Source organism: Ovis canadensis, chromosome 9 (genome assembly GCF_042477335.2).
Source record: "Ovis canadensis isolate MfBH-ARS-UI-01 breed Bighorn chromosome 9, ARS-UI_OviCan_v2, whole genome shotgun sequence".
NCBI classification, from domain to species: Eukaryota; Metazoa; Chordata; class Mammalia; order Artiodactyla; family Bovidae; genus Ovis; species Ovis canadensis.
In genome coordinates this window covers 84659132-84686940 of record NC_091253.1, presented here as the reverse complement: position 1 = coordinate 84686940, position 27809 = coordinate 84659132, and the positions used below count along the sequence as shown (strand labels likewise).

The 27809-nt window shown below is 50.8% G+C and overlaps 1 long non-coding RNA gene and 1 other non-coding gene across 3 annotated transcripts; one reads left to right on the top strand and one right to left on the bottom strand.

Moving 5' to 3' along the window:
* The first annotated feature begins 12342 nt into the window (after positions 1–12342).
* TRNAE-UUC (transfer RNA glutamic acid (anticodon UUC)) lies at positions 12343–12414 on the top strand. The gene has a single exon. It is a non-coding gene; the product is annotated as a tRNA-Glu (tRNA).
* A 705-nt stretch (positions 12415–13119) lies between these two features.
* On the bottom strand, positions 13120–20690 carry LOC138446284 (uncharacterized). 2 transcript variants are annotated; one of them, XR_011259255.1, is made up of 3 exons: positions 20446–20690; positions 16036–16387; positions 13120–13971 (listed from the first exon to the last, which is right to left on the bottom strand). It is a non-coding gene; the product is annotated as an uncharacterized lncRNA (long non-coding RNA). The 2 variants fall into 2 exon arrangements; XR_011259254.1 differs by lacking the exon at positions 20446–20690 and having other exon boundaries at positions 16036–16502.
* Positions 20691–27809: the final 7119 nt, after the last annotated feature.

Genomic DNA, 27809 nt, shown 5'->3' with positions numbered 1-27809 from the left:
AGGTCTCCACCTTGGGACTGGGGGGCGCTCTCCGCAAGTTCCAGACCCCACCTGTCTTCTCTGGCGGCTAGAAACCAGCCCCCTGGTGTTCCCCACGCAGGAGAGACCCTTCTGTACACTTGACTGTCTGCCTTCACATTTATTTAGTAGGCTTGCTTTTATTGTCTGAACCCAGGGATGGGGGAGTGGCAGCGAGTGGAGATGATGGCCCCCAGAGACATCTGTGAAGTACTGTGATCCCCATTTTACAAGACCCAGAGGTCAAGCATCCTGCCCAAGGTCAAACGCTGCCCTGGAATTTGAACCCACGTCATTCATAGTCAATGCTCTCTAGGTAGGAGGAAAAGTTTAGGATCCTCAGTTTAAACTTCTGGTCTATTGGGGCAGGGGGGAGAGAAACATGCATATAAATCAACAGAACATCTCTGATGGAAGGAATGCTTTCCGTCATTGTTAAGGGAAAAACATTGTAGAGCCCCGGTGTGCGAAGCTTTGTTGGCTGCCTTTGAGGACTTAACAGTTTTTCCGGGAGCGTGCCCCATTACCACCAGACAATGAAGACAGCTCCCCCTCCTTCCCCTCTCCCCCTCCCCCTCGCCCCGCCCCGCCCCGCCCCGCCCCGCCCCTTCTGGGTTGCCCCACCCCCACCCCAGCTCTCCTCTAGTCTCTTTTTCCAGCCAAGGTGGGGCCTCCAGAGCTCATGGCCTCGGGCCCAGGGCTCGCCTTGCCTCGCCTCCTTTCTTGGCAGCCGCTAGAGCTTGCTGCAGTTTTTGGCCTAGTAAAACCCTTTCTTGCCTCCCCAAGGGAGAGTTTTGATTGGCTTCAGCTGGGATGACCTCATCTTCTAGAATTTGGGGATGTTCCCATTTTCCACAGCTCCACCTTCAGCCAAGGAGTTCCCCTCTGGCCATCTTTTCTCTGAAGGCCACCCTACCCCAACCTGCCCAAGCGTTGGAATCCCTCAGACTCACTTGGGCAGGCCAGTGTGTGCCCGAGATTCCTGTTCTCTTTCCACACCAGCATTCCTGGGTGGTCTTGGCTGCTCCCAGCTTTGTCCCACCCCTCCTGCATGTTCCCTCCACCCTCAGAGCCCGCCCCTCCCCTCCTCAGGCCTTGCTGCAAGATTCATAGGAGACTGCATTATTTAAAACGATCACAGTCGTTCTCCTGTCAGCTCTTCTTTAAGATCATCTCCCTTGATCTTCATAATAATCCTATGATACAAAGATTGTCATCCCCAGTTGACAGATGAAGATACAAAGTCTTAGAGAGTTGATGTAAACTGCTCAAGATGAACAGCTAGTAGGCATGGAGTCTGGATCCAGACCCAGGTGTGTCTGGCTCCAAAGCCACCGCATGGTGCTGATCACCTTGAGAAATACCGCTGGCTGCACCCGCGTGGGTGATCCTGCCCAGCCACAGTGCCGGCTCTCCTGGAAGGATCATCAACAAATCCCATTAGCTCTAACCTTCCAAAAATCTCCAGAATCCGACCACTTCTACCACATCCCCTTGGCTGAGACAGCATCGCCTTCTACCTGAATTTACTAAAACAGTCTAGGAGGTCTCCTGTTTCTGCCTTCTCTCCACACAGCAGCTAGAGTGGCCCTTTAAAATAGTCCCTTTGAGCCTGTCTTTTCTGTGCTCAGAGCCCTCTGGTGGGTCCCATCTCACTCATAGTCAAAGCCAAAGTCCCTGCATTGGCCCAAGAGAGCCTCCACACCCACAATCCCACAAACCTCTCTCCCTCCTCCCACTGTGGACTCTGATTTCACTTCTTACTGTTCTCACGCTCTGACCCACTTACACTGGCCTCCTTGCTAGTCCCTGCAAACTCATAGCAAGTTTCTGCCTCAGGGCCTTTGCACTTGCTGTTCCTACCATCTGAAAGTCTCCTCCCCCAGTACCTTCACGACTCCCTTATCTCCTTCAGGTTTTGCTCATATGTCACCTTTTCGGGGAGTCTTTCCCTGTTCACTCTTTCCTCCATCCGGCTCCAAAACCCTCTCCATGCCCTGCTTTTTTCCTCCCCGTAGTACTATCACCAAGTGATAGTATTTTACTGATTTATTAGGTAATTGTCTGCTTCCCCTACTGGAATGCAAGATTCGTGCAGATAAAGATTTTTCTGTTTCTTTTTTCACTGCTGTATTTCCAGAGTCTGGAATCGTACTTTGCACATAGTAAGATGCTCAATAAATCTTTGTAGGAGGGAGGTGCTGGCCAGCTAATTTCAGATGGGGCCAAACAGAAGGGCATAAGTATGTGGGCAGGCCTATGAGTCTCCTGGTCATGCCTTGTGAAAACGGAAGTTTGGGGCCCAGAAAGAAGTGGCCTCTGACCTCTCGTGCCTCCTCTGTGGCTTCAGGACCGTGTGTTGTTTGTTTTTGGGCAGTGCCAGGTCTTCTTTGTGATGCATCGGCTTAGTTGCCCTGTGGCGTGTGGCACATGCCACACCAGGGATCAAACCAGTTCCCTAACCAGGGATCAAACCAGTTCCCTAACCAGGGATCAAACCAGTTCCCTGACCAGGGATCAAGCCAGTTCCCTGACCAGGGATCAAGCCAGTTCCCTAACCAGGGATCAAACTTGTCCCCTGCACAAGAAGGCAGACACCAGGGAAGTCCCACGACCAAGTGCTGACTTGAGTCTCTGGAGAAGCCGGTCCGGGAAGGTTCCTGGGAGGCAGATTCTGAGATGAGAGAGTGGAGGAGGGTTGAAGAAGACTCTAAGGAGGAGGAAGGGAGGGCGGGGGCAGGGGCGGACATCAAGCTGCGGTCTAGGCCCAAGGACAATCTTAGCCAACCCCACAGAGGGCTCTGGAGCTCAGGTGGCCCCTCAGAATTGCCCACATGAGGCCGAGTTGCAGGCCTTCGATATCCCCGCCTAGGCCTTACTGGCCGGGGGCCAGTCCTTGGGTGGGATGCAGTGAGGCACCCCTCTCAGCTGGGGTAGCAAGTCCTTTCTTGGAGGTTCTCGGCCATTCTATCACAGGACCCTTGGGGGGTCTGCCTTGTCTAGTGACCACCTCATCCACCTGTGGGGTCGCCAAGATCCAGGATGACCTGGGTCCTGGGGTTACTAAGGCAGGTTTAACACACTCGTTCAGAGATGACCAGTTCCCAGTGAAAGAACGAAGACAAAGCCTGACTAAACCTAAGAGTCTTACGCATGGTGCTCTTTAAATTAAAAAACAGGGGTGGGGGCATGAAGGCGCAGGTACTTGAATAACAATGAAGCACCGAGCATTTCGCCCACCTTCCTTCCTCCAGCACCTCCTCCTCTGTCTCTGTGGCACATGGAATGACAGGTGTCAGATGTCGGTGTGAGAACCAGAAAGTAAGAGGTCACACACTCTTTAGCATGAAAAGAGAGGTGCCCTTCCCCTTCTCTAGAGGAAGGGCCATAGGGGTCGGCAGTGCACTGGCCAGGAGCTCGTGGTTCCTGCAGAAGTGGTCGATGAAGATGGGAACATTTCTCTATCAAAGCCAACATCTGTCAACATCTGCATGGAGAAAATCCTTGTGGTATCTGTAATATCTCTCAGAGGTGAGCATAGCAAATAAGAGATTATACTTAGGAAGTCTTCAGACGTGGCAGGTGGGCTCATCCTGTGTGGTCGCCAGTCCCCATTCCTAGATATGTTCTACAGGAGGGAGCCAGACAGCCGGGAAGAGCCAGATAGGAGGTAGGATGGGATCTGGCTAAGAGCTGCTGTCAGATAGTCTAGGCTTTTAATACTGTCTCCATCACTCATCAGAAGTGATGTCTGTATGTTGTAGACTGAATTGCTGAAGTCCCCAAAGTGTTAGTCGCTCAGCTGTGTCTGACTCTTTGTGACCCCAAAGTTCCCCCCAAATTATGTTGAAGTCCTGACCCCCCAGGACCTCAGAATGTGGCCTTGTTTGTAAATAGAGTCTTCGTAGGGATAATCAAGTTAACATGAAGTCATTAGGGTGGACCCTACTCTAATATGACTGCTGTCCCTGAAAAAGGGAAACTCTGGGACTTCCCTGGCAGTCCAGTAGTTAGGACCTCGCCTTCCAATGCAGGGGGTGTGAGTTCAATCCCCGGCTGGGGAGCTAAGAACCCACATGCCTTGGGGCCAAAAACATAAAATAGAATCACCCTGGAGAAGGAAATGGCAGCCCACTTTAGTATTCTTGTCTGAGAAATCCCATGGACAGAGGAGCCTGGCAGGCTACAGTCCATGGGGTCCCAAAGAGTCAAATATAACTTAGCAACTAAACCACCTCAAATAAATGGTAGCAAGATTTCATGTCCACACACAAAAAAAAGAGTAGAAGCAACATTGTAACACATTCAATAAAGGCTGGCTTTTTTTTTTTTCTCTTAAGAGAAAATTTGGAGACATAGACACACACATGGAGAATAGCACATCAAGGGTGAAGGGTGAGACCCGGATGAGGTAGCTACAAGCTGAAGAATGCCAAGGGTTGCTGGCAACCATCAGAAGTGAGGAGAAAGGCATGCATAGAATAGATTCTTTCTCCCAGCCCCCAGAAACCCTTCTGACACTTTGATTATGGACGTCTAGCCTCCAGAACGTCTAGCCTTGTTTTAGGCACCCAGTTTGTGGCACTTTGTATGGCAGCCCCAGCAAACTAATACACTGATAAGTTTCTTAAGCTCACAGAGACTGTTTTCTCATCTGTAAAATAGGGTTGCTATTATTTACTCCACAGGGTTGTATGGATTACATGAAATAAAACCATCTCTGTAGTAATTTCAGGCACAGAGTAGGTGCTTTCTCAGGTCAGTGATGGTGGCTTAGAAGTTGGAGCAGTTGGTAGCAGAGGTCTTTTCCATCCTGGGTGTACTTTAATTCTGTGATCCACACTTGGGGTTTGATGAGTTCCCACACCTCGGTACCCAACCTCCATCTGTTTCTTACCACTGTCCCAGACGAAGAAAACCAACAGCAGTTCTGTATTCTGAAGGCTGCCAGTTAAAATTACAGCTGCTCAGTGGTCCATGTGGAGGGAAAGATGGGGAGGACTGTCTTTAGAGGGTGCAGCAGCCTTCCTGGAGGCCATGTTAACCCTGACCCTGAAACCCTGCCTGGTGGCTTTTAATACACAGATGGGGAGGAAGAAGAGGATGCTGCGTCAGCCCTTCTGGATATTTAAAATGATTTTCAGTCAAAGAGACAGCATAATTATCATCGGTAACAGATACCTAATGCTATCCCTCATCCTCAAGCAGTCCAGCACAGAACTCCAAGGAGTGATTTTGAATATTCTGGCTTGGTTCAGAGAAAAGGAAGGCGTGAGATCAAGCATCGTGTACTTCTGAAGTCAAAGGTGAACAAAATGACTGTCAATTAGATGTCGATTTTTCTGTAGCCAACCTTCTATGTCTTGACATGTTGTTTAAGAGTTGTTTGTGCATTTTAATATGTGATAGACACACTTGAAAGTTTGTTGCCACCCCTTATATAATCAAAGTGATACATATATTTTTGTAGGGCTTGAAAAATAATTTTACTCCTTTGAGTAACTGTGGAGATTTACAGTTACTATGGCATTGACTTATGGTATATGCTTAGCTGTATCTATGATTCGTTTGTTCAGGAACCTCCAATTGTAACATTATTCCTTTTGAAAGCTTTTAAACTTCCCCTTAACACTCTGGAGTTCATCTTTCTTTTTCCACTTTGCTTCTACAGCTTGTGTTGTTAATTTTATATTTGAACAAAAACATCCACCACAATAAAAGCTTTTACTGTGGTGGGGGTGGGGGTATTGCATGAGGGACGCAGGCTTATTTTTTAAATCTTGGAAAACACAGCAGAATATGAAAAAGAAAACCTCCCAGAGTCAAAACATCTTGGAGTATTTTTCTTGTCTTTTTTCTACATCTGAGCATGAATAAGAAGCACGTGTGTAAGAGAAACAGGTGGGACTAGAGTGCTGTGCTTGAGACAAAACTGGGACATGCCTAGGCTTGTGTAGGGGAAATGGTGAGGCAGCTGCCAGAAGCTGATGCTGCTGAGAAAGTGCAGAGAGGGGAAGAGGGAGCCTGCTGGGGGAGACACATCCCAGGGTGGAGACTGTCAGGCAGTAAGAGAGCCTTTGGTGACTGGAAAGGCGGAAAGCCTCTGTGATTCCTCAGAACCTGTGGAATCGGGTCTGAGCTACGTGTGTGTGTGTGTGTGTGTGTATGTGTGTAAAGGTGGTCCTAGACAGCCACGTCAGCCACTGCAGAGCCGTTTCACTAAAAGACTGTGAGACAGGGGCTCCATCAGCCGTGGTTTATGACTCCCTGATGGGGTGTGACACTGACAGGGAGGGGAGTGCCCTGGGACATCACCCCAGGTCCACGACCTGCTTCTCTATCTGCCACAGGTGCCCCGCAGTCCACAGGGCACAGACCAGAGCAGGGAAGAGGAGGAAAACAACCGCTGGAATCACGTGTTCGGGGGCCATGCCTGAACTTTGCCTGGAGCCCATGTGAGACACTGCAGGAAACTTCTAGAAACACTTGGGGAGACTTTGCAGAGCAGACGAGAGCCAGAGTGTGACTCTCAGGGGTCTTTCACTATGATGAGTTGGTTCATGACTCCAGCAAGACAATGAGACCCCTGAAAGCAGAGCCCTATCGCATTAACTTTAGCTTCCATCACCTAGACTTTGGTGTATTCAAAAGTGCTCAGTACACTACATTTTATGCTGACTAAATACAATCTTTTTTTTTTTGATAATCTGATTTATGACATGGTTTCCAGAAATATATTATGATAAAAAATGGGACTCCCTGGACAGGAAAATGAAGTTGGATATGCTGATCACACATTTGGCCTCAAGAAATCTTGGCATTCTCTTCCCCTGAATTCTGTGGGTCTCTGTGATTCATAATGTCCCAAAACATCAAGGATTAGACAGAAGCCAGAGCGGAATCATGCAGAGAAGAGAGCTCAGAACCTCCTAAGCTACCTCCTCAGATGGACAAGAACCTGGGGACCTGGCCTTTGCTTTACTGGTGGACTGGAGGATATCAACTGGGTGTCAAGCACTGTACTATAGTCAAAACTATTATTTTTCCAGTAGTCATGTATGGATGTGAGAGTTGGACCATAAAGAAGGCTAAATGCAGAAGAATTGATGCTTTTGAACTGTGGTGTTGGAGAAGACTCTTGAGAGTTCCTTGGACTGCAAGGAGATCCAACTAGTCCTTCCTAAAGGAAATCAGTCCTAAATGTCCATTGGAAAGACTGATGCTGAAGCTGAAGCTCCAATGCTTTGGCCAGCCGACTCATTAGAAAAGACCCTGATGCAGGGTCTGAAGGCAGGAGAAGGGGATGACGAGGACAAGGTGGTTGGATGGCATTACTGACTCAATGGTCATGAGTTTGAGCAAGCTCTGGGAAATAGTGAAGGACAGGGAAGCCTGGCTGCAGTCTATGGGGTCACAAAGAGTAGGACACGACTGAGCGACTGAACAACAAACCACTGTGCTGGGTATCTTGGGGGCTCCTAGAGAAACAGAGCATAATCCTCGACCTTGGGGAGTTTATCATTAGTCAGAGAGATTAACTGGTTAAGTACCTCTGTGCTACAGAGTCTTTCAGGGCAGTGTGGAATCAGGAAACTGCAGGCATAGATGATGTGGTAGGAGGATCAGGGAAGGCAGAGACCCTGAGGGGATCAGAGGAAGGAGAGGGATCCTGGAGAGGGTGGGGGAACAAGCAGGCATGGAGGACAGTGTCATCTTGGGGCTGAGAAGGAAGACTTCCAAGTCAGCAAGTGGATACCAGTCCAGCCCTACCCCTTTCTAGCTGTGTGACCTTAGGGTGGTTCATTTGCCTATCTAAGCCTTGGCGTCTGTAAAGTAGTTCTGACCTCACAAGGTTGTTGAGGAATAAGCAAAGGCAATATGAGTGAGGCACTTAACCCAGTGCCAGGAGCATAACAAGCACTTAACAAGTGTCAGCATTGCTTTTGTTATCAGGAGCAGCTGGTAGGATGTGGAAAGATGGGGAACCTGGTTGAGTTTCTGGAGCAGTTCAGTTCAACTGAACGAGTGTTTGTTAGGTACCTACTATGTGCTAGGTGGGCCTCCCAGGTGGCTCAGAGGTAAAGAATCCATCTGCAAAGCAGGAGCTGCAGGTTTGATCCCTGAGTCAGGCAGCCCACTCCCGTAATCTTGCCTGGGAAATTACACAGACAGAGGAGCCAGGTAGATACAGCCCACGGGATCACAAAAGAGTCAGACACGACTGAGACACTAAACGACAAGAATAATGTGTCAGCCACTGTGCTAGGCTCCAGGCGGTGGGCACAAGGGCCTCAAAGGAGCCAACAGGCAAATGGGGCTATGAGCAACAGATGTAATTCCAACAAAGCAGGGAATGTACAAGGTGCTCTAGGCTCACTGAAGAGGCCCGGGGCCAAGGCTGCAGGTAGCTGGAGAGCCCTTTCCTGGGAGGTACATCTCAGCTGAGATCTGGGTAAGGACAGCAATTAGCCCAGTGGGTAGAAGGGGTAGAGCAGAGAGGGCAGGGAGTGTCCCAGGCAGAAGGAAGAACTTTTCACCTCCCGGAGAGCCCACTCCATTCAAGCCAGTGCAAGTCAGCTCTCCTGTCTAGATCCAGTGAGATGGGGCGGGAGTGGTAACTGGTGGTAAGAGCTCCCCCGAGGGCCACAGGGTGCCCCGAAAGAGAGTGCTATGAACTCATCTGTGCTTTCGAAGGTCACCGCAGTGCCTGATGGAAGCGGGCAAGGCCAGAGCAGACAGACTATGACATTTTGTGATCATTCAGGTGTGAGGCCGGGGCGGCCTCAACTAGGATGGAGGAAATGGCGTCAAAGGGACAGGAGCTGGTCCTTGCACTCAGGGATCTTACATTAGATGCACGAAAGATACTTGTAGACCCAGCAAGACGGGCAACAATGGAGCAAGGGGTGCTGCAGGGGTACAGAGGAGGAGGCTCAGCAAAGGCTGGGGTGGGGGTGGGGCCAGGCCACAGGTAGCAGCTGCTGCCGGGGGTGCTAGTGGAGGTCTGGGAGCCACGGGCCAGGGCATTGTTGCAGGAAGGGGAAGCCCCTGCCAGGGCCCGAAAGGGGGCTCTTGTCTAACACTCGGAAATGAATTGTCCAAGGAGACACACTGACAAAGCAAGAGATTTTACTGGGAAGGAGAGCAGGAGGGTAAGGGAACCCAGGAGAACTACTCTGCAATGTGGCTCGCAGTCTCGGGTTTTATGGTGATGGGATCAGTTTCTGGGTTTTCTTTGGCCAATCATTTCGAGTCAGGGTCCTTCCTGGTGGTGCACGCATTGCTCGACTAAGATGAATGCCAGCTAGAAAGATTCTGGGAGGTGGCAGGACCCATGGCATTTCCTTTTGACCTTTCCTAAACTGTTCCGTATTCCTCACCGGGACTTCCTGTTGTAAAATAACTTACAGGTATGCTTACTATGGTACCTGGCCAGGGTGGGCGGTTTCAGTCAGTGTGTTTCCCTTAGCAGATTGACGCTGTCCTCAGGATCCCAGCAGGGTCCCATTTGATGACACAGGTTGCAGAGATCTTCATGGGTCCCTGAGAGGAAAGGAAGCAGTGGAAGTGATGTGGAGGAGGAATCAGTCCTGCGGAGGTGATTGCAGTGGGAAGGAGCTGGAGCCCAGAAGGGCAGATGTGCTGGTCTGGGCCCAGGGGAGGAAGAGGAGGAGGAGTGGGCTGGAGAAACTTTGCAGGAAGTGACTTGGCTGATGGAGGGAAGCAATCCTTCGCAGCTCAGGGGACCACACTGCAGCAGTGGCCCTATCAAAACAGGGTGGCTGGAACCAGAGCAATTTGGCACCCTGTGCAAAGAGGTCATTTCGATGGCCAGCCTTTCCTGAGTGGCTGCTGCAGCCAGACCCAAAGCCAGGCGACAGGCAGACGTCACGATGCCACTTCACCCCCATTGTCGCCACCATTCATGTTGTAGACCCCCATTCTACAGAGGAGGCGAAGAAATTCACGCAGGCACACAAGTGATAAGAAGCTTTGTCAATATCTCGAGAGCCCACGGTGTGAGTTAGAGGAAACTATGAACCAGGAGTGACAGAAAGTCAAGAGGAACTAAAGAGCCTCTTGATGAAAGTGAAAGAGGAGAGTGAAAAAGCTGTCTTAAAAGTCAACATTCCAAAAACTAAGATCATGGCATCTGGTCCCATCACTTCATGGGAAATTGATGGGGAAACAATGAAAACCGTGACATTTTATTTTCTTGGGCTCCAAAATCACAGTGACAGGGACAGCAGCCATGAAATTAAGACACTTGCTCCTTGGAAGAAAAGCTATGACAAACCCGGACAGTGTATTAAAAAGCAGAGACCTCACTTTGCCGACAAAGGTCCATCTAGTAAAAGCTATGGTTTTCCCAGTAGTCATGTATGGATGTAAGAGTTGGACCATAAAGAAGGCTGAGCGCTGAAGAATTGATGCTTTTGAACTGTGATGTTGGAGAAGACTCTTGAGAGTCCCTTGGACTACAAGGAGATCCAACCAGTCCATCCTAAAGGAAATCAGTCCTGAATGTTTATTGGAAGGACTGATGTTGAAGCTGAAACTCCAATACTTTGGCCACCTGATGTGAAGAGCTGACTCATTTGAAAAGACCCTGATGCTGGGAGAGATTGAGGGCAGGAGGAGAAGGGGACGACAGAGGATGAGATGATTGGATGGCATCTGACTCAATGGATATGAGTTTGATCAGACTCTGGGAGATAGTGAAGGACAGGGAAGCCTGGCATGCTGCAGTCCATTGCAAAGAGGTTGCAAAGAGACACAACTGAACAACAGCAACGACAACCAATGAGCCAGAAAGTGCCTTCCTAGGTGGCACCAGTGGCAAAGAATGCACATGCCAATCAATGCAGGAGACATAAGAGACCAAGGTCCGATTCCTGGGTCAGGTAGATTCTCTGGAGGAGGGCATGGCAACCCTCTATAGTATTCTTGCCTGGAGAATCAGCATGGACAGAGGAGCCTGGCGGGCTGCAGTCCGTAGGGTCGCAAAGAGTCAGACACGACTGAAGCGACTCAGCACACCTGCACGCATGAACCAGGCATGTGTGCAGACAACACTGGACGGGGCCTGAGAGTGAGCGTTTTCCCAGTGTTTCCTGGGACTGTCACATGTGTCAGGCCCTGGAGATCCTGCGGTTAACAAAACATGAGGCTCCTGCCCCATGGACCTTAGCGTCCTGTGAGGGAGAGGGACAAGAAACAAAGAAGATGCGAGTGAACCTAGAACGCAGATCGCAGGAAGCAGGGCGAGGAAGGGAAACGGACTCCAAACTACAAAGCGGCCAGTCTGACCCTTGGCCCAGAACCCTGGACCACAGAGAATCAAGGCATCAGTGGTTGGGGGCTGGGTTCTCTGGCTGGGTTGGAGGCAGTACTAGCCATGGGCAACCCAGGCCATGGTTTCCTCACTGGAAGAAGCAGTCAGGTTAGAGTAGCAGCTCTCAAATTGTGCCTTAGCTGAGGAACCTCTTATTCAAACATGATCTTAACCAGAAGCCAAGTCCAATGGGCAAACAGATGTAAGTTCAGCTTGAGAGCAGAACTGCCCCCTCTTTCCCTCCGGATCCTCAGCAGCCCCAAAGGAATCTCACAGATTTCCAAGGGCTCCAGGAGCCCACTCGCGAAACCGTGGGATTGTAACACGTTTACCATTAAACGGGCACTTACTAAATAAGAGCTACATGTACACAGCCTCATTCATTTCTCTCAACAAATCTACGAAGTCATCATTTTACCAGTGAGGAATCTGAGGCTTAGAGGGGTTAATAACATTAGCCAAACAGCAGCTGCTTGTTGATCATGGTCTGGACCCTGCCAAGCTGTCCAGCTTCCTGGCTCCCGCCCCTGACCGCCGCCCCCCCATTCACACCCACACATACACACCTTCTTTCTTTAGATCACAGGAATCCATTTCTCATTCCCAGCCTTGGCACACACTTTTCTATTCTTCTCCTATGGTGTTAGTTCCCTATTGCTGCTATAACAGACTTTCACACACTAGTGGCTTAAAGTAACACAGATTTATCAGCTTACAGTTCTGGGATCAGAAGTCCAAGATGGGTAGGCAAAGCTTCCTTCCTTCTAGAGGCTCTAGGGTAGAATTCGTTTCCTTTCCTTTTCCAGTTTCCAGAGGTTTTCATGGCTCACGGCCCCCTTCCATCAACGCCGTTACTCTGACCTCTGCTTTTATTGTCGTATTTTCTCTGACCCTCTGCCTCCTCCTTATAAGGACACTTGTGATTACATTGGGCCCACACTGATAATCCAGGAGAATCTCCCATCTTAAGATCCTTAACTGGAGGGAATTCCCTGGTGGTCCAGTGGTTAGGACTTGGGGCTTTCACTGCCATGGCCCAGGTTCAATCCCTGGTCAGGAAACTAAGATCTTGCAAGCTGCCCAGTGTGGCCAAAAAAGAAAAAAAAAAAAAGCCTTTAAGTGAATCACATCTCTCTTGCCATGTAAAGGAACATATTCACAGATTCTAGGGATTAGAACGTGAACATCTTTGGGGGCCATTATTCAGCCAGCCACATCTTATAACTCCACTCATCCCTCAGATCGGAGCTTTAAGGTCATGTCCTCAAGGAAGCCACCCCTGACCCTTCTGATAAGACCATCCTCAGTTGGGTTCTCAGGAGGCTGATCTCTCCCTCACCTTGCTTGTCGAGGTCATAATTTAGCATTTGTTTGGATAGTATTTGAGTAACTAAACATTAAGAGTGCTGTATTGCACTTAGCCACTGAGTCATGTTTGACTCTTTGTGACCCCATGGGCTGCAGCCTGCCAGGCTCCTCTGTCCATGGGGATTCTCCAGGCAAGAATACTGGAGGGGGTTACCATACCCTCCTCCAGGGCATCTTCCCAACCCAGAGACAGAACCCAGGTCTTCCCACATAGCAGGTGGATTCTTTACCATCTGAGCCACCAGGGAAGCCCAAGAGTACTGGAGAGGGTAGCCTGTCCCTTCTCCCGGGGGGCTCTTCCGGACCCTGGAATTGACCTGGGGTCTCCTGCTTTGCAGATGGATTCTTTACCAGCTGAGCTACCAGGGAAGCCCAAACATCAAGAGTGTGGGGAGTCCTTTTGTGTTTCTGTTTGTATTTTCAGCAGAATTTGGCACACAGCAGGGGCTCAATTAACATTTGTTAAATAAATTAATGAACAAATAGATGAACTTGCCTGAGGTCACAGCAGCAAGTAGCAGAGGCAGGATCTGAACTTGGGCAGTGGGTTCCCAGAGTCCTATATCCTTAGCCTTGCACAAGCTTGCCTCACACAGACCTACAGTAGCCCAGGCCCAGGGGGTGTGTTTAAGTCTTCTCAGCAACATCCCCCAGGTACCAGTTGCTTGGCCAACCCAAACTCGAACCCTTCCGCCCTCCCGCGGCCCCCACGCCCCTCCAGTCTGACCTGTGATTTAGGACTTGATTCATAGGAGGTAGGACAAGAAGTTCTGTGAATGCTGGCCGTGTGGGATTGGGGACCGTGGGTAGCCAAGGCCCCAGGGGCCACAGTGGTGGGAGGTGGCACCAGGCCACCAGGAGAAGAGCCCTCTAGAGGGGGCGGTGGGCACCGGGTGGGGTAAGAGCCGAGGGCAGCGCCCTGGACACGCCCACAACGAGAAGCCGGGAGGAGATCACGCCAGCCAGCAAGGAAACGAGCTGTCAGAAATCCGGAGGAGACGTGGGAAAGTGCAGTGTCATGGAAACCACGGAGCGAGCGTGTCCACTGGTTCTGGAAGAGGTGGCTGTTGAAGCATCAGGCGGCTCCGCGGGGCGGGAGTGGGAGGCCCACGGCCACCTGTCCTCCAGCTCTGACGCCCTTCAGCAGGGTGACTTCAGCAAACTGCATGGGAGCCGAAGCATCAGGCAGAGGCTGAGTGGGCGCTTCAAGGATCCAGGAGGAAACCAGCCGAGACCACACATTTCCGGATCTGGCAAGGAGAGAGGGGGGCGGTTGCTAGGAGCAGCGCTGCGGACCAGGGGAGCCCGCACGTGGGTTTGCAGGCACCTGGGCAGAGCCTGGGAGGAAGCATGGGGAAGCCGGGGGAAGGGCACGCCGTGGGGGGGCACCGCTGGGCTGGGACCGTCCAGGGATGAGTCAGCGCCCACGTGGCTTGTGGCTCCCGGCCGGCCTCGCCCTGGCGTCTATGGTAGGGCCTGGGAGCTAAGCTTTCTCCCATCAAGTTCACCCAGGGATTGCTTTGGAGGGGACCCTGGAGACCCGGGGCTGGGGCCACTGAGTGCAGGACCTCTGCACAGCCTCCTACTCAAAGGCCAAGGGCTTCCTGGGCTCTGGGAGGACCTCAGAGGGCCTCCTGCCCTGGGTGGGGAGTCCAGTGTGAAACCACCTGAGGACTGAATGGGGGAGCTTAGTCCCCCTCCTACCCCACTTCTCCAAAAGGTTCTAGAAAACTGCCTTCCCAATCCCAAGGGACCTGACAACCATCTTTTGAAGATGTGAGTCCAAGTTTGTGCTTTGGACCCCTTGGGCAAGCTGATGAAGCCTGTGGATCTTTTCTCAAAGTGTGTAAAATACCAATGAAACCAATTATATTGAAAATTATATATATATTTAAAACTGAACCTTTAATATCATGCCATACATGCTTCTTTATCAAATGCACTAAAGAGCAACATCTGGCAATCGGTCACAATTTTAGAGCTGTTGTTCAGTTGTTAAGTTGTGTCTGACCCTTTGTGACCCCATGGACTGCAGCATGCCAGGCATCCCTGCCCTTCTCTGTCTCCTGGAGTTTGCTCAGACTCATGTCCATTGAATTGGTGATGCTATCTAACCACCTCATTCTCTACCACCCTCTGATTTTAGAGTAGTGGTGAGCATAAATGACACTGGGAGCTGTCTATGAAAGTCTGATGTGATATGAAACTGTCTGTGATCTCTTCTAGTGACAAAGTCACAGATCGCATTGCTACCGTGGTCTCTGCCTATGGTCCTAATGGAAGGAAATGCTCAGCGTTTGGTAGGGGTTAGTGAAAATCAGGGTGTCATTTTTACCCACCCAAGTCCTTGGATCCCCTGAATTATATCCATGACCTTCAAAAACTTAAGAGCTTCAGTTCTGTGGCAAGAGTCAGAATCCCCAGTGCCTGCAGGGTGCAGACAGGTGGCTGCTGTGCATGGCTGTAGAGCTGGTGCCCTGGAGACCACACACCTCTTGAGGGGCAGCAGCCCTGCTGGGATCCTGGAGCAGTAAGGTTAATATCACCTAATCTTCACCTTTTAAAGAGATGCCAGAAACACTAATTATTTTGTGAACCCTTCTCATTTTAAATATTTGCCCCAAATTGACATTTTAAAGGATACTCTGGGGCCAAACATAACACGAGTGCTGGCCTGATGGAGCCTGGAAACCCTGGATTTGGGCTCCCTGCTGGATGAGGTTCTTGGCGGAATATGGACGTCACCCTCTAGGTCTCCAGTCTTCCCATGAGAGGCCTGTTGGAGCACACGTAACTCATAGCTCCAGGCTAAAAATGTACTAGGCAATAACCCCAATCCACAGTAAATTACCACATCAAACCTACTAATTGTCAAGTATGCCACCTCACAGGCTCTGCTTCCCTCCTTTGGGCCTGCCCTGGGGGCTGATGGGATCAGGGCGCTCTCTCTCCCTGCCTACCCCCCACCCCCCATCCCCCCCACACAAACCCCTGCCATGCCTTATTCCATGAAGGGAGCTGGATCTAGAGCCAGACTCCCTAAGTTTCAGCCTTAGCTCCGCCACTTATCAGCCCGGTGACCTTGAGAAGTCATGCATCTTTCTCACCCCCTACAGGGCCATGTCTACACAAATGGTTTGGTGGGACAATGGCACTTGTAAGTTGCAGGATGTATCTACATGCAAGGGAGTTCTGATTCTCCCCACCTGGTTTCTTATTATCTTCTACCCTGATCAGCTGAGTCCCTGTGGGGTGAGGGTCTAAGACACAAAGGAAACCATGTGTGTCCCCAGATGCTACCCTCTGGACAGTACCTGTGAAATACAGGAGTGTGTGCAAAGCGGCTCTGACTAACTCGAAGGATGATCCATTTGGAAGGCCGCAGGGCCCGCGACGCTGACCCTGGTATTTTTCTCTGGCAGCAGTGAAATCCGGTGCTTTGCAGATTGAAGAGAAGGAAGAAACTCTGCAGGCCTTGGGGAGGGCTTCTTTCATTTTGCACATATTTCAGCAGGCCGCCCCCGGGGGTTTCACTCTCATTTTCACATGGTGCAAACCGTGCTCTCAGCTGCTGGGCAGCAGCTTCTCAGGGGTGGGTTGTGATAGGAGTTGGAAGATGAGACTGGATAAGATTCTTGCCACCACACTGTCACATCAGAGCTTTCTCTTTGAAAAAAAAAAAAAACTTCCCTGTGGCTCCGTGGGAGTTTTGCCTGCGGTTTTCCGAGTAATTGCCTCACCCCCGCCCTCTGCAAGCGGGCTGTGGCAGGCGCTGTGCTGTGACTGGAGGCGGTGACCAACGTCTGCCAGCAGCCAGGAGGGCGGGCTGCTGGGGACACGGGTGGGGGAGCCCCAACCTCCCTCCTCAGGCGGGATGAGAATGAATTAGGGCCCTGGGGAAGTGGGAGCCCCCGGGGAACAGGTCATGCTGGGTGCCCAGAGGAAAACTGGGGTCCGTGTGGGCAAACGAAACTTCCAAGAGCCACATACACAGGCAGATCCAGGGCTGGGGGCTGTATTTGGAAGCGGAGCTGGAGTCTCAGCCGTGCACTTACAGCTATGAGAGCCTGAGCAGATACTCCAATCTCTCCGTGCCTCTGAGGGTCTGCCGTGTGTTTTATGGTGAAGATTAATAAATTAATACAGGGAAAGCTTTTAGAACATCTTAAAGGGAAAAACATTTCTTCTGCACAGAATATTTTTCTTCTATCACAGAATACTTCTGACACCAAACGTGCGGGCATTTTCCAACTGTCTGGCAGTTCTCTAACGTCCGGACACGACCGGGTATCCTACAGTTCTGACACTAACTGCCCGGTGTTGGTACAGACCCCACAGGTTGTGGCCTCAGTCCCGCAAGACTGCCCCCCACTTGAGATGCCAGTCCCAAGTCCAAGGCTATCGCCTGTACTTCTGACCAGCTGCCTATAAAGTGGGGGCTTTTCCAACCCCTCCTTGGGTTCCATAATTTGCTATCCTGGCTCATAAACTCAAGGAAACTCTTATTGACATTTCCTGGTTTTTTTTTTTAATGTGACAGGATACAGATAAACAGTCAGATGAAGAGGTTCGAGGATAGCACGGGGCAAGGGAAGGGGGAAAGGGTGTGTTCACTGACCCGGAAGCTCTCCACTGTCAGGGAGTTTTATGGAGCCTTCATCACGTGCTGTGTGCTGTGCTAAGTCACTTCAGTCGTGTCCGACTCTTTGCAACCCCATGCATTGTAGCCCTCCAGGCTCCTCTGTCCGTAGGATTCTCCAGGCAAGAACACTGGACTGGGCTACCATGCCCTCCTCTAGAGGATCTTCCCCACCCAGGGACTGAATGCGAATCTTTTATGTCTCCTGCATTGGCAGGCAGGTTCTTTTACCTCTAGCACCACCTGGGAAGCTAGACAGGATCAATTAATCTCCAGCTCCTTCATTACATAGATAGGATCGATTAATCTCTAGCCTCTGCCCTATACCCAGGGGATGGGCAGTGGACTGAAAGTGCCGAGCTTTTATTCATGGTTGATCTCTCTGGTAACCAGCCCCCATCCAGGAGCCCACATGGATGACTGAACCAGTGCTCTCAGCAGTGAAAGTGTGGCGGCCTAACCACTGGACCTCCAGGGGATTCCCCCAAAAGACTCTCATCACCCTGGCAACTCCAGGGGATTTAGGAGCTCTGTGTGAGACTCCTATCACTCCTCTCACTCAGGAAACCACGAGGGTGTTAGGAATTCTGTGCCGGGAACCAGGGATGAAGACCAAATAGATCTGTTATACCACAGCAGGACATCAAGGGTGCATGCAAAGTGGCTGCTCTTATTATTCCATCAGGAGCACTCCCTGAAGTCTCTAATGAGGCCCTTGGAGACAGACCTGCAAAATCCTGGAGATGCTTATGTTCTTAGTATCCTGTTTGGAACCTAGTAAACCTCTGCCTCTCCATAAAGACCCAGCTCCAATGACACCTCCCCCGTGAGGCTCTCTTTTCATGTTGCTCATTATTAACTGATGGCTTTATGCCAGAATCTTTGTGGAGCACTCCACATTTTATCTCATGCAAGGGCAGATTCAGCTTTTGTGGGGTCTCACACTTACACAATTTAGAAGGTCCTCATATATATATGACTATCTGATTTTGTAATATTTATAAAAACAAAAATGGCCTTGTGAGTTTGAAGACAAAGACAATGAGGAGGAGGATGTAAGGGAAAGACTAGAGTAGAAATGACTCCAAGCTCTCTGGCCTAGCTACCTAGCAAGATGGGAACGCCAAGGGGAGGAGAAGCTTTAGGGAGGGTTGGAGGGTTGGGCATGTTAAGCTTGAGATGTCTCTTGAAGTCGAGTAGGCAGTTAGATACAGGAGACTGGAGTCAGGGGAGAGGTCTAGGCTGAAGATGAAAAATAGAGAGTTGTTCACAATGGTTGGGTGTTAAGGTTGTAAGACTAAATGGGCCCACTAAGGGACTGCAGGCAGAGAGGATGGACAAGATCCGACCTTGGGCGGCTTGCCTGTGTTTGGGAGGTGGGGGGTGGAGCTGAGTAGGAACAACTAGGGAGGCTAAGAGGACCCAGGAGAATATGGTGTCTCCAGGTGGAGGGAGTGATCCTTGGGTCTGACGCTGCCGGTGGGTTAGGTAGATGAAAGCAGTGATGACTGGGTTACTGACGTGAAGACCTTTGCCAATAGACTCTTCCATGGGATGAGGGGGTTGGGAAACTGATGGGCTGATCTGAGAGGGCAGCAGAAGTGAGAGAGGAACTGTGGACAGCAAACACGGACCACCATCCTCAGGAGTTTGGGGGAGAGGGGGGTGGGGACAAGAGAGAGACACAGGCTGGTGAGGGAATTGGGGTCAAGATAAGGGTTCTGATGATGGGAAAGTGTTTCCTTGTTGGTGGGGATGATTCAGTAGAGGTGGGGGAATGAATGGTACAGGAGAGAAACAATAGAATCGGGGGAGGGGTGGGCTTGAGTCCATGAGAGGGGTTGGGATCTGGGACACACAGGAGTGTTAGCCTCAGACAGGAGCACCCATAATGTTGGGAGAGAAGGATGAAGTCCTAGACCCTTATGCAAAATGAGAGAAGATAGGGGTGTCGAGGATGCAGGAAGAAGCAGATGAGGGCTGGTAAGAGGTGGCCCTGTGAAGCAAGATAGAGGGGCAGTGGAAAGGTGCTGGGTTCTTCTGGGAGGGAAGAAGAGTTGTTGGAGATGGTGACGGATCGCTGTTTGGCCCCCTACATTGATCCTTTCCTTCCATGACTATAGAGTCTGGCTGGGCCGTCCTTGCCCGGGGAACACCCTGTGTCTCAGCCGCCCTGGCAGCCAGGGGCAGCTACGTGACTGAGTTCTGCCAGCGGCAGGCGACAGAAGTGAAGTGTGCAAGTTCCACACCACTGACCCGGAAGGAATTTGTTTGCCTGCACCTGTACCCTTTCCCCCTGCCAGAATGCCGATTCAGCTTCAACCGGCACAGGGAGCAACACGTGAGCCACGGCTGCTTGGCTCTGCCTGTCTTGGGCCCCCTCTGGCTGTCTAGTGAAGCCTGTGGACCCTTCGCTGAATAGTGTTCTTCAATTCATGCAATAAAATCAGAAGATTGCCAAGAAAAACAACTGCAATGAAATATCACAAAAATAGTCAAAAGTTACACTCTAAGAGTAGGTACATACTTCTTATTAACACATTAAAGAACAATCTAACAATGGATCTGATAGCTACTGAGTTTTCAAAGTAATAATCATGAGCATAAACACTGATTCACAACAGAAATCACAGATATTTTCCTGTCACATTTAGTTGTTGCAGATACTGTACCTGCCAATACTCCTGTTAGGCTTCCTGTCAGAATGGGAAGAAGTGCTACCTTTCAAGTATTCAATGGATCTTAGTATAAATCAGGATGTAATTTTTGCCCACGCAAGCTCAGAGAGCCCCTGAGTCCTGACCAGCCATTTGCAGATCCCAGGTTTAGAACATCTGTCTTTGGAGATGGTGGAACCACAAGATGGAAGAAAACTGCATTCCCAAATAAACCACATGCGGCAAAGCCAGCCTGTTGGCGGGGAGCCCCCAGACTGTCCCGGGAGGGAGTATTACGATCCTGCCTCCTGTATTGTGTTGTCTTTGGGCGGTGGGGGCGGGGGGGGGTGTCTTTTTGTTACAGCAACTTATCCTGTATCCTAACAGAGAGGCAGACAGTGACTAAACAGTTTTTAATACGCACTTACATGAGTCAGCTCATTGCCTTGCCCCGCAGCAACCTGAAACCCAGCTGAGGGCCTGAGACGCCACAGCCTGGGAACTCAGAAGGGAGCCCTTTTCATTTCGCTGCGCACCTCCCCATGGCCCAGACGTGGGCCTCCTCACGTCCCACTGCCCCGTCTGGGCCTCCGCAGAGTCCACCTGTTTCCTGCTCTTGGCCTGGACAGGCTGTGCTCTGGCTCACCCGCCCGGTGGCCAGCGAACAAAGGAGCAGCTGCTGTTCCCCTCCCCCTCCTCCCTCCCGGCGCGGACACACCCCGACGGACCTTGGGGCAGATCCTGACTAGGTTCACAGGAATGTCAGCAGAGAAGCCAGGTTGGTTGGGGCCATGATTGCTGGCAGGACCTCAGGACTCCAAAAGGGTCTGAGCTGAGAGGGAGCTGCAGCCGGCTGCCGCACGAATGCCCTTAAAAAGAGAAAGGAGAGGCAAGCCAAGAAGAGAAAGCGGTGCCCATGCCAGGAGCATGCAACTCTCAAGAGGTAGACAGAGGCACCGTAGCCAACAGTCAGAACTGTGAGGGCCACGGATGAACCACCTACTGACTGCCAGGACTGTTCGGGGCTTTCCATGTACAGCCGCTTTTAACCCTCATAACGGGCCCCTTGAGCTGTATGTTACCATTTTTAAAAACTCTGCAAACAGGATCAGAGAGGTTGAGTCACCTGCCTGGGGTCGCACAGCCCTCAAACTCATAAGGATTCAAACCTCTTGTTAATAACAAGGTCTGGAACTAAGCGTACATAAGGGGTCTGTCTTTCATAGGAAAAAAAGGAAGTGCGGGCCTCAGTTCAGAAATTCCTGCCATTTTGGGAGCATGTGTGGCCTTCACAAAGAAGGCAAAGCTGGAATCTCTGGGGAGACTGCTCTGTGTCCTGGGATGGTAGTGCCGGCACGTGGTAGCCACGTGAAGCTATAGGATGGCGCATCTATCCATCCTTGCCTTGCATAGGATAGGCTGGACTGAAGCTCTGCCTTGGCAAAGAGCTGTAGCATGGGGTAAGGTGGGGAGGCGGGAGGGTGGGCTGTGGAATTCCCTGAGGAGGGAACAGGCTGGTTCCAGATTTTGTAGAGGCCCTGGTCTCTGGGGAAGGGCAGAGCTAGAGAAGCGACCCTGGGCTGGAAAAAGAGCATGCCTTGTGGGGTCAGACAGACCCAGCCTGCCCCAGACAGGTGGCCTTGGACGAGCACCTACAAAGGACAGTCACAATCCTGGCAGCATCTGTGTTGGCTCGATGACTGAGATCACATGGACTCTTACACTCAGACGCCAAGGAGAGCGCTTGGCACACAGCATCCACTAAGCAGTCGCCCTAACTTCTGTCTCAGACCTCTGAGCAAAGCTGATCAGGTGACAGTGTGGCAGCCACGGTCCTGAGAAGTGGGCGAAGGCTGGGGGGCAGGGAGGAAGCTGACCCACAGGATCAGGCAGCCTGGCTCCCAGGCATGCAACCCTCATTCCTGACACTGAGCTCTTACCTCCAGGGCTGGGCCTACTCCAGCCAGCCTGGAGACCCGGTCAAGGAGCACAGAGGGCCCCACTCCAGCCTGGTGCCCTCCCCAGGACTTCTCAGCACCCGAGGCTCTGCCCTGCACTTATGTTCGAGCAGTGAAGTCTCTGGGGGTGTCTGAGCTGGGCTTCCCTTTATCTCTAGTTTCCCTCTACTCAGTCCACCCAAGCCTGCTCTGAACCTGCTGACCCCTCCACCTGCTCTCCCCCACCACTGCCTACGTCTGCCCCCAACCCTCCCGGGCCAAGGACTCTCCCTAAGTGGAGCCTGGTGTCGCATAGCACAATCTGTCCCCAGGTGAGTCAGCCCAAAGCCACAAATAAGAGCAATGAAGGAATCCTGTATCTTCTCAGCTACCTGGTCCCCCAGGTGGAGGAGACCCTCAAACCTCCCCCCACCCACAGCACCCTCAGGTGGCCCTGCAGTTTGGGAACCCCAGCATCAGGATCATTCATTCATTCAATAAGGCACATGCGGGGAGCATCTTCTCTGAACTGGACCCTGAGCTAGAAGCTGGACACACCACCAGTGAATAATCCAGCCTTTAAGGAGCTCCCTATTTTAAACTAAGAAGAGGTGGACAAGGAAACACACAGTGATCCACTCCCCACAGTTGCAGGGCAGGGAACACAGTGGGGTGTGCGTGAGGGGACCTGCCCACTTCTGTGTGCTCAGGGAAGGCTTCCTGAAGGAGGCAGCAAGCGAGCCAAGCCCTAGAGCTTGGCCAGGCAAACATGGGAAGTACCTTGGGGCGAAGCACAGAACAACACAAGAAGATGATGTTAGAAGGAGCCTAGCATCACTTTGTGGAGAAGGCAATGGCACCCCACTCCAGTACTCTTGCCTGGAAAACCCCATGAACGGAGGAGTCAGGTGGGCTGCCGTCTACGGGGTTGCACAGAGTCGGACACGACTGAAGCAACTTAGCGGCAGCAGCATCACTTTGCAGACCAGCAAGGAGAAATGAAGGTGGGCAAGTAAGTAGGAGCTATGTCAGTGAGGAACCACTGAAGGGTTTTATAATACAAAGGAAGAAACTTATTGAAGCCATCTTTCAGAACCAACAGACGTCTGTAGAATGAACAGGAAGGACAAGACTGGGACCCAGCTAGGGTGAGGGGCTATTGCAGGAATTCAGGTGCTGCTGATGACTGGAGCCAAGGGGACGGGAATATGTACAGACTAGGTATTGTGGGTGGGACCAGGTAGTTGAGAAGATACAGGATTAAGAGAAAGGGAGGAGAGAAAGTGACTCCCAGGTTTCTGCCTGGGGCTGCTGGGTGGATGGATGCAGAGAGGTGGGGTCAGTGTCAGGGATTCAGGAAGCAAGCTGGTTTGAGCAGGAGGGAAGCCATGAACCCATTTGGGACTTGCAGTTAAGGTGTCTTCACCATAACCTTCACCACAGGGCCTCCAAATGGAGATGACCCAGGGGCAGGTATACACAAGAGCCTGGAGTTCAAGAGCCCAGCTGTGGAAGAGGCCTCACCTGGGGAAGGGAGCAGGTAGGTGGGCTTGAGCATCCAGGCTGGGGGGCTCCAGAAAAAGGGGAACAGAGTAGATGGAAAAGACTGCGTGTTCACTCCACACCTGGGAGACTAAGGACGAGACTCCTTAGGGAGTCCGTGAGGCTGGGACGGAGGGGCTGGGCTCTAGCCTGAGGGCAGTGGATTTCAGCAGGGCACTGCCTTGCTGAGATTAGCTTCTGTGAGGAATGAATTGACAGAGGAGGGAGGGGGGACCCACGCTTAGCATGAGCTGCTGGAACATCAGGAAGTCCCAGAGACTGCAGGGATGTGGGAGGAGAAACATGAGGAGTCCTGCTCTGTGAGCCTGGGCCACAGTCTCGGATTTCCTTGGCCTCGGTCTTCTCATCTGTAGTACAGGGATTATAATACCTGTCTTCTTGGGCACATCGTGAAGATTAGGTGGGGTGGGTTTGAAAGGGGCTCTGCATAAGTCTGATTGGTATCCTTCCATGGGTGAATAGCTGGGCTGCAGGCCTCCAGCACAAAAGCTTTCTGGAATGCATTTGGAGGGATCCTGGGAGTGAGGATGGGGAGAGAACTCAGATCCTCAAATCCCACCAGCCTATCGACTCCCACATGTCCCTTTTCTTATCAAGGCCCGATGTATAGCCTTGGTGAGGCCAGGAATGAAAAGAAGGACATATGGGAGGCTGATGTCAGTCTGAAGGCTTTTGGTTATAAATTACAGAAAACCCAGCTCCATCAAAGCACAAGGAAAACAATTGGCCTTCTCATTTCACTCTTCCTCGCACTTCTCACCCTGGATCTAGGGTCTCAAATAATATCGGCAAGGCCTAGGGTCCCCTTTTCCAGCTCTTAGCTGCCTTCCTTGGGGTTTCTCACATTCTCAAACAACTCCTCTCTTGGGTTGGGAAGACGGCCACGCGGGCTCCAGCCTGACACCCTCCCAGCGTGAAACACAGAAGGAAAGCCTCAGCTCCACCCTCCCTGTGTCTCCCTGGCTTGAACTGGGTTGCCTGCTCCTCCCTGAACAAGTCCTGCAGCTGGGAAACCAAACCCAGGGAGGGAGGAGGCAGGGTGAGATCCCCCAAAGCAAAATCATTGCACGTGCCAGAAAGAGAGCAACGAGGCCACTGCTTCTCATTGAAGCACCTGTTTCTCATTAGCCCCCTTGGTGGTCTTGAACTGTGCTTGCTGTTCGGGAATCCAAGGCCAGAGGCAAGGTGGGGACTATAGTTCATTGTCCCCTTCCCTTCCCTCATGCCAGCTCCTGCTGGCAGTGTCCTCAGCCACAGTCTGTTCTCTGAGGGGCCCTGTATGTGCAGATGGGCAGCCCTTGAGGATAATGTCACATGTGAGCCTGTTTTCATGCCTAGCACTGCCTCTGTGTTCCCAGGGCGTGCTCCAGAGAGTGCTGGGTCTGGCTGTCACTGCCTGGACAACCTGAGTTCCAAGGGTCCTGAAAGCCAGTCCTTCAATTCTTAAGAGCTCTGAGGGGGCTCCTGGTGTTCAGCCAACAGGACTACACAGGCCAGTTCTGCCATCTCTAGCCATCTCTGCTGCTGCTGCTGCTAAGTTGCTTCAGTTGTGTCCGACTCTGTGAGACCCCATAGACAGCAGCCCACCAGGCTCCCCTATCCCTGCAATTCTCCTGGCAAGAACACTGGAGTGGGTTGCCATTTCCTTCTCCAATGCATGAAAATGAAAACTGAAAGTGAAGTCGCTCAGTCGTGTCCGACTCTTTGCGACCACGTGGACTGCAGCCCACCAGGCTCCTCCGTCCATGGGATTTTCCAGGCAAGAGTACTGGAGTGGGGGTGCCATTGCCTCCATTTTCTCATCTGCAAAATGGAGTTAGCAACACCTCCCTTAGAGCTACATGAAGTAAAGTGTGAAAGTTTAACAGAGTTCCTGGGGCTTAAACCAGTGCTTGTCAAACCATCTGGACCAGTATTTGTGTAAAATACAGTAAAAACAAATTAATAGGAAAGTTAAAATTTGAAAGATATACAAGCTCCACTTTTTAAAAATTATATTCAACCAATATGAACTTATTCTGTCAAATAGCTACAAAAGTTTCCAAAGTCTCAATCTCTGTACTTCTCTCAGGTGAAAACTGGTGACAAACACGTCCCAGAATAGCATGCTTCTGTGGACCACACTTTGAGAAGCCCTGGGCTTCCCAATAATGGTTGTCTTCTTTTCCACAGTCCACTGCTGTTCATGCGATTATTATTTGAAAACTGACTTTTCTCTTCCCCTTCTTGCAATTTCAGGTTTCACTGGAGCATGAATTAGGATTGTTGATTGAATGGTGGAAACAAGTGTGTGTGAGGCCAGGCAGGGTACAGCATCACACTTCCCAGGATATCATGAGCAGCTGCCGAAGACACGTGGAATTTCTGACCTTACCAGGTTTATAACCTTGCTATGGTAGAGTCTCCTAGATAGTCACTGATATCTATTCTTCCCTTCTTTTAAAATAATAGTTTTAGGTGGGAACATGAATGTTCAGCTAAAGACTACATTTCCCAGCTTCCCTTGCAGCTAGGTATAGTCATGTGACTGAGTTTTGGCCAATGGGATATAAGCAAAAATGATTTCTGCCCTCTTGATTGGGTGAGCATTTCCTTGTCTCCCTTTCCTCCTTACCATCACCTGGGAGATCAAAAGAACTACAGCAGCTCTGGAGCCAGAGGTGGAATCTGTGCAAGAAAAATGGTAGTCTCCCTAAGAGTTCTGGATTGCTGACCTGCAGGCAAATACATTTCTATTTTGTCTAAGCCATTGTGTCTGGAGGTTGTTTTATCACAGCAGCCCAGCCTGGATCCTACCACTGAAATGAGCAGGGGCAACAGCTCCCAGTGGGTTGACTTCTAAATACAGTAAGAATATATGATCTTCTAACATCCTTTAAGTACTAATACACCAGAAATGGTCACCTGTAATCCTCACACTAGCCCTTTGAGATGGACTTCTCCCGAGTTCTACCCCTTCTCTGATCAGGAAATAAATCAAAAGCGCCTGAAATCAGGGTGGCTGTGGAAGCAGAACATCCACAAAAAACCAGAACTGGGATGAAGAGCAAAGGCCATTCAACTCACTCACTCAGCAGCTAGACGTTTACCAGGCTCTGGGCTCGGCACTAGAGGCGTAGCAGTGAGCAAGACAACTAGCTCCAGACCTCCTGAAGCTTGCTGCCTCTATGGGGGACATCCAGGCTAACCAGAAAAGCATTTGGGAGATAGGTAATTACAGTGGGCATGAAGGTGAGGAAGGAAAAGATTACAGGACCAAGGTCACCAAGAAGCTTCAGGCAGGGCACAAGGAGCCAAGTATGGAAGACACAGTGGCTAGGATGGGGGCGGGACTTCTGGGAGCTTGGAGAGAGGGCCAAGGAGCTGATCTCCTCCACATGGTCACCTAGATGGCCCACCAACACAAGAAGGCCATCTGCATGTTTATTATGCTGTCCTATGAGTGTGACATCTCAGTGAAGAACAGTCCTAAAAATTCTGTCTCCTGAAAATCTGAGATAGACTCCTTCTTACCTCCTTGGTTTTACTCGAGATGATTATTTTCAAAACGTCTTAAAAAGAAAGCCCTCCTATTTGAACTACTAACAGCGATAAAAAAAATTCCACCATCTTCTTACTAGAAAGGTAGCTTTCTGTGGTTGAAGAGCTCAGAGCCCACTTGATGACTCTTAAAAGAGACAGAACTGTGAACTGGACCCCTATCTCTTTGTGCCTGTCCTCGGCTGAGAAGTTTTTGGAAACATGTCTAGTTCATCATTTAGGAATAGATTTGCCTGGGAGTCTCCCACAGATAAACCTAAGTCCCGAGGCCTGGAACATTGTCATTTCCCGAGGTTACTATATTTGTTTTTACAGTCCTCCAGCTTGAACAAGGGTTAGAGGTGAAGTTATGTTTTACGGAAAGATTAGCAGTTTAAAGCGGCTTCCCTGGTGGCTCAGTGGTAAAGAATCCAACTGCCAAGCAGAAGACGTGGTTTCCAACCTTGGGTCAGGAAGATCCCCTGGAGGAGGAAATAGCAACCCACTCCAGTATTCTTGCTTGGAGAATCCCATGCACAGAGGAGCCTGGTGGGCTACAGTCCATGGGGTCGAAAAAGAGTCGGACACAGCTTAGCGACTAGACAACAACAAGCAGTTTAATCAGTAAAGGAGCAAAGATCTGTGTGTCCTGTCAGCAGTTCAGGAGTGAGTGGCAGGCTGTAGGGGACTTTTTATGTGTAATGGTTCTCAGCCCAGCCCTTGGGTTTGAACCTCTATATAAGTATCAGCTTCCTCCCAAAGCAGACTTATGC